The following is a 7043-nucleotide window of genomic DNA, read 5'->3' on the forward strand; positions in this document are numbered from 1 at the left end:
CCCCTTGAAATCTTCATATCTTCAAAAAGGTCTTCATTTGCAATTCAAGGCTTTGTCTTCCAAGATACGCCGTCTTCAAGACTTAACCAAACTATGCAAAAACTAGTGTCTACAACTAGGAATAATCTAAATATTAAAGTAAAAAAATACTTAACGGTGCGTAGACCGTATTTAGATTTACAAAAATACATAACAGCACGTAGTCCGTATTTTCTATCCTAGTCGGGTCCCGCTAGTTGCCATTTCATAAAACCTGTGAGAGAGAATATATATATTCCATTCATCCATTCACTATTTTTGAATGGCCCATGCAATTTACAAATTTAAAACAAAGTAAAAATGCATTTAAACAACGCGCGCACTAGTAACTAATCTAGGTGGTTAATCAGATTAACACACCTAATTAAAACTAGTCAAAGTTGTTTAACCGATTATATAATTTACGTCATTAATAATTGAAGCTCCCACTAAATTCCGCATTTCCTTAATTAATCTAATTAATTAAGTCGGTAGCACCCAAACTTGTCAAAATGAAATTTTGCCAATGCCGCTCAAAACCGAGGCCTAGCCTCCCAAAATTTTAATTAAAATAAACAAAATTAATTAAAATAAGTAAAACGGCAAAAAATTAACATCAAGCCTTACTACGGCTAGTCACCTCATCGCACCAAGCATACGCACACGCCAAAAAAAACGAACACACGACCCACGGCACACGACCGCGAGCTGCTGCCAAGGCACAACCGCGCGTGGCTGCTGCAACCCGCGTGCTGCTGCCGTGCGTGGCTGTTGTCGCGCGTGTGGCCGCAAGCAAGGCGGCGCTGCCACGGCCTCGGGATTTGATCCCTTTTTGCGAGACAAAAATAATTAATTCTAAATTAATTTTAGAACTAATTTAGAGAGCAAAATAAAATTTTAAACAAGTCTAACTTAATAAAATTTTCAAAGTGCAAATAACCAAAATAATTCCAAGAACCATTCTTAATTAAATTGGTTTAGCTTGGTGCAACATAAAATTAAGGCAATTTCTCACTTTCAATTTAATCAATTTAAATTAAACTTGAGAATTTGACAAAGTAAAGGGAATTTGGAAAAATATGAATTTTAATGTTCAAATGAAAATTCCAACATCTAAATTTTGTGAATCCTTGAAAATTATATCTTCCAAAATGAAGATAACCAAATTTCTATCACAAAAATCGAAACTTTATGTTTCCAATCAACTCAAAATGATTAAAACATCAAAGTTTAACACAAAATAACATGGAATTTAGTGGTTTTTAAAGTTTCAATCACTTATCACAAATAAAGATTGAATCTTTAACACTTAGGAAGCCTCAAAAATAAAACTTTCACACTAAAAAACAGTTAGTTTGCAATTATGTGAAAATAAATCAACCTTTAAGCATCAAATACTACCAAGTAAGTGTGCTTTAAGGGGACATAAAAATGCATAAAATAATGCAAATAATCAACCATATAATCAACAATTTATGCCATTAATTTCAAGGTTAGAAAAGACTTCAAATTTTTCGTCAAAAACGAAAAACTCCTCGAAAAAGGCATTTCTGGTCAGAATTTGGCTAAAATCACAGGCCCCTTGAGGAAAAAAACCTTTCTAGAACACGTTTTCCACCCAAAATTCACTAGTCTTGGGCGAAAATCTGGGTTCTGGGCCAAACTCGACATTAAAAACGGGATTAAAATAAATAAAACCGAGCTACTAATCTAATTAGCAACTTAAACCAGAAAATTAAGCCAAAATAAACCTTGAAAAACATGATTATAAAAATAAACAAGCGGGGCTCCGATACCGCTGTTGGGGTTTGGTGAGTCCGACTCACCGCGGAAACAACCCCGACCCGAGGAACCACTCTCAATAATTAAAATCATAAAGCATAAATAAATAATCACAAAGAAAAGATAACGAATCTTACCCTCGAAGCGAGCTTCGCCCAAAAACCAGGGCTCTTACTTGAAAGCTACGAGCACGTCAAGCGCCGCGCCTCCGACGGTATCCACCCACAAAAAGGCAAGCACAACTTTAAGGTCCGCTACCTTGGGGTTAGCAAGATCCGACCAAAACCCGAGTGTTATATGAGTTTAAGAGTTTTCCCAAAAATTATGGAATGCTCTTTTTAACTCCCACTCAAGCAAAGAATTCTCAAGCCATGCCATGACTATTTATAAGGAAGTATGCCTTGTGAATTTCACTCATCTTTCAATGTGGGACTTTTCACAAAAAGATCCCACATGGAAAGATTGGTGAATTCAACCCTTAGTTAAATAAACAAAGGAACAAGTAACAAGTGTCACATGGTTAGGTGTGGACCACTTTCTCACTTGGTCCCCAAGGCATTTCACATGCAATGTGAACTAACCATGTGTCACCCAACCTTGAGCCCCAAGTTGGGTTCGGTTGGCCCATTTTATTTTGGCCCGTGTCCATGACCCATCAACCCGGGTCCACGGCCATTGCCACATGTGTCGCCACCGTGGCGCGCCGTCACCATGGCGCCGCCACGTGGCACGCTGCCACTTGGTGGCTGCTACTAGGTGGCTGCCAACGTGGCGGCCACGTATGCTGCCACGTGTGCTGCCGCATGGCGTTTTTCCATGTGTGCTGCCACATGGCATGCTCCTATTGGGCATGCATTCCCAGCCTTTCGCGTGGCTAGGATTTTACTTGTTACTTGATGCATTTTCCCGTCTCGCCAAATCCTAAATTTTGGCTCGACATTTGAGATTCTCCGACGCTCGGTTTCGACGCTCCAACCTCGAATTTCCGACGTCTAAATGTTTAACACTCGGGCGACGAATTAATTTCTTCCGAATTAATTCGTCGAGTTGGTTCGTATATTTTGCTTGGGTGTGACCCGAAGGGTTCAGTCAAGATTAAGCTGTAATATTAATTATATTAGTATTATTGATCGGAAGCGGCCTCCACCCAGGCATTCCGATCACTTGACCTTACTGAATATATTAGCTTTCTAATAATTCTGAACCCGCTATCAGAATAATACACTTATTCGAAGGACACCATTCTTTTCACAAAGGTCGTTCCATTTTAAAATAATCCAAAGGTCGTTCTATTTATGAAAGACCACTGAAAGGTAATATTATTGTTGGCAAATTTTCCTTTCCTTTTAAGGGATTAGTTTACCTTATTTTTGTTGACCCTTCTATATATATATATTTTTTTTTGAAGAACCTTCTAATCTAATCTACTCTATATGATTTTCTCAAAAAAAAAAAAAAAAAAAAAAAAAAAAAAAAATTCTACTCTATATGATCTATATATTTTTTTTTGAAAAAAATATTACATCTTTATATTTTTTTTTCATTTTCCCCCCTTCCTCCATTAAATCAGGCCAATGTGAGTCCATGACCCTCACTACCTTCCTTTCCAGCCACCTTCTCCTTCCCTTCCCTTTCCGCCAAAGCTCCCTAAAATCAATTTTTATTGTAAGGGGAAAATAATTAAAGGGAGGATGGAGTTGAGAAATTGTGGTGGTGGTGGTGGTAGAGGTAAGACGAGGAGGATATAAAACAATGGTGGCAAAGAGAGAATAGTGGTGGCGGTGAGGGGATAAAGAGTAAAATAAGAAATCAATGACGAAAAAGTGAGTAAGCGTGGAATATTACATCAAAATTTAATCTAAAAAAAAAAAGGATATTTATAACTTGCACACACTTCAACTCTTCAAAGCATCTTGCATTTCTTTTGGGTGTTCAAAGGGAGTATTACTATACACGAACAATTGTATATTGAAGAGACAAGGGTGTAATTACACGTAAATGTATATTTTGAATTTAGAGTAACGTATTTGAGTGATTAATATATAATTCAATTGGGTGATCAAATAGTATTATTGAATATTCAGTGGTACTATATATATGTATGTATTCATTGGTACTAATTATGTGTATATGTATTATCACTAAATAGCCAATTGTATTATACATAGCATAACCTTTTAGTCGTACAATTAAAAGTGGTCTCATTTATTTATTTTTCTCATCCTTTCTCTCTTTTTCATGTGGTTTTCAATATTTTAGTAGTGGTTATGCATTTGTAAATGCATAACAATACTGCATTACTACTTTATGTCTTGCATTGGATTTGTGTACCTCTAATAATGCCCACGTAGATTGTCAAGATATGCAAATAAGTTTGCTTTTTCGACTATAAGCTTAGGGGTAGGTGGGTGATCGATGATTTGATGTTAGTAACTAAGGATGACAATTCAATTCGAGTTCGATTCAAATCCGATCCAATCTAAAGAAAAAAAATACGATCCAAATCTGTTTAAAATTAGTCTTAATCCGAATCCGATAAATTAGATTTGAATATTAATGAAAGGCGGATCAGACTTGGACCTTATGCAAAGTCCGACCAAGTCCGATTCGACTCCGAGTCTAAGAGTATGAGTATATGCTTTATAACTTGGGACAACTGCTTGCTTGTTTTATAGCAAAATTTTACTATGTAACCTAGTTCATAATCTAAATAAGTTATAATTATACATTACTCGACATGACTATACAAACAATTATAAATATATCACACATTACAACAACAAAAAAAATAATAAAAAAAATATTCGGATAATTTCAGAGGTCCGAATAAACGGACTGGATTCGGCTCCAAAAATTACAAGTCAAATTCGGACTTTTTGGATTCAGACAAATCCGAGTCCAGGGTCTATTTACTAAACGGATCGGATTCGGATTTAGCCGCATCCAACCCGAATCCCATCTATTGTCATTCCTATTGTAACTTATATATCATGAACACCAAGCCTCAAAGTGGATATTTTGTGACAAACTACCTAATAAAGCCTATATTTTGTGAGAAACTACCTAATAATAAAACGAAAATTTGTCAAAAATAACACCACCTTTCATTGGTCTTCCAAGAATAGAACGACCTTTAGATTATTCCAAAATAAAACGACCATTGATACACATCTGCCAAAAATGAAACGTAACCTGTTGGTAACCTGTTAAAAAGGTTACTAATGACACGTGTCCCAATGTCATTAGTCAATTTTTTAAAGATTTTTTTTTTCAAAAACAAAACCTTAAAATAAAAAAACAATACTTAAAAAAAAGGAACTGAAACAAAAAAAAAAAAAAAAAAATCCCTCCCTCCTTGGTAGCCAACCCCACCGCTGGGCCTCCGCATAACCACTAGCGGCCAGAGCCCCAACCCCGGCGTCGGCGGCACCCCTCCTAACCCAGACCCCGACCACCAGCTCCAACCACTGAACCACCTTCCTCCTGCCCTAAAACCCTCCTCATTCACCTCGAAAACCCTCCTCCCTCCCCTCGAAAACGTTCCTCTCCCCACCGGCCGGCGCCAAATCACCTCAACTATGCCGGCGAACCAATTTTACCCTTCCGACGACTTTCTCCACCCCTTCCCCCCTCGAATCACCACCCGAAACATTAAACCCCAAATTCTTGTAGTGGTTTTTGGGTGGTTCGGTCAATTGTGGTGGCTTTCCGACCACAATCTCCCTTCCCCTCCCCGAATCCGACCACCAACCCCCTACCCCTTCCTGATTCCAACCACTACCTCCATGTTTCCGGCCGACCCGACTCCAGCTGTAGCCCGCAAACCCCAAATTCATTCCAAATTTGGTTTTAATTATTTTTTAAAAGTGTTTTTTATTTATGTTTTTTGTTTAAAAAAACATTATTATCAGAGAAAAATCTTAAAATAAAATTAAATTATATAAACCAATCACACATGTGACACGTGTCATATGTAACCTGTAAAACATGTTACAAGTTTTTGGTTTCATTTTTGGCAGATATGTATCAAAGGTCGTTTTTATTTTGGAATAATCTAAAAGTCGTTCTATTCTTGGAAGACCATTCAAAGGTGGTGTTATTTTTGACAAATTTTCCTAAAAAAAATGTTGTAAGAAACTACCTAATAAAAGATAAAATGTTGTAATATACTATCTTTGACCGAAATTTCACCGTTGACTTACTTTTAGGATGTTGATCACCTTAGAACACCCCCAAAATCACCGTTAGGGTTGGTTTTCAATGTGATAAGGTTATTTTCGGGGTGGTTGGAGGATATTTCGAGTTGGTAAGGATAGAATAGCGCTATCGAGATGGTGGTTTTTTCAGGGTTAGAGGTGATGGTTTTGGGGTTGAAAGGTGGTTTAGATGTAGTGGAGACGATTTCAAACAAGTTGTGATTAGTTTTGGGAGTGAAAGCGGTGGTTTTGGGAGTGTTTTGAGGTCGATCAACGGTGAAAATACGGTATAGGTAGTTTTTTACAACATTTTACCTTTAATAGGTAGTTTACTATAACATTTTTTTTATTAGGTAGTTTCTCTCAAAATATGGATTTTATTAGGTAGTTTTTGACAAAAAGCCCTATAATTAATTAATTAATTACGTAACAAATATGAAATAAGTACTCGGGAAAAAACTTCTCTTTATATATATATATAACAAAGTTTAGCACATAAATATATATACATAAAAATTATTTTAAAAAATTCAAACAAACCGTGCATCGCCTAGGCTTCATCTAGTATATACTATATAATCATATTAAGAAACATCTCTTAATTTTTTTTATTTTATTTTGTTGTTTTCACTCGATTCATCCTTTTAGCTAATTTGATTCGGGCTTAGTTTTGGGTGATTAGGTTTTATTCTCCTTCTAATTATTGTTGTGGGGGATCGATACACGCAGTCTTTTCTATCAAATGCATCCTCAATCACCACTGCATCGACAATCAATTGGTAAGAAATATCCCTTATTTTATACGCGGTCAACCATCAACGGAAGGGTAATTCGTGTATACCGTGTATTATAGAGTAGATGTATTTATAGAGCACCCACAAAAAAAAGAGCCGTTGATGGAATCAAACGCAAATCCAACGCGAAAACAGAAAAGAGAAATCAGAATGTTCATGAATGGTGTCCTAGCTAGGATAGGAGTAATATATATTATACAAAATACAGCAGTCATCATCCTTAATAATAATAATAAGTAATTTGGGGCATAGT

The sequence above is a fragment of the Chenopodium quinoa genome, unplaced genomic scaffold (assembly GCF_001683475.1).
Source record: "Chenopodium quinoa cultivar QQ74 unplaced genomic scaffold, ASM168347v1, whole genome shotgun sequence".
NCBI lineage: Eukaryota > Viridiplantae > Streptophyta > Magnoliopsida > Caryophyllales > Amaranthaceae > Chenopodium > Chenopodium quinoa.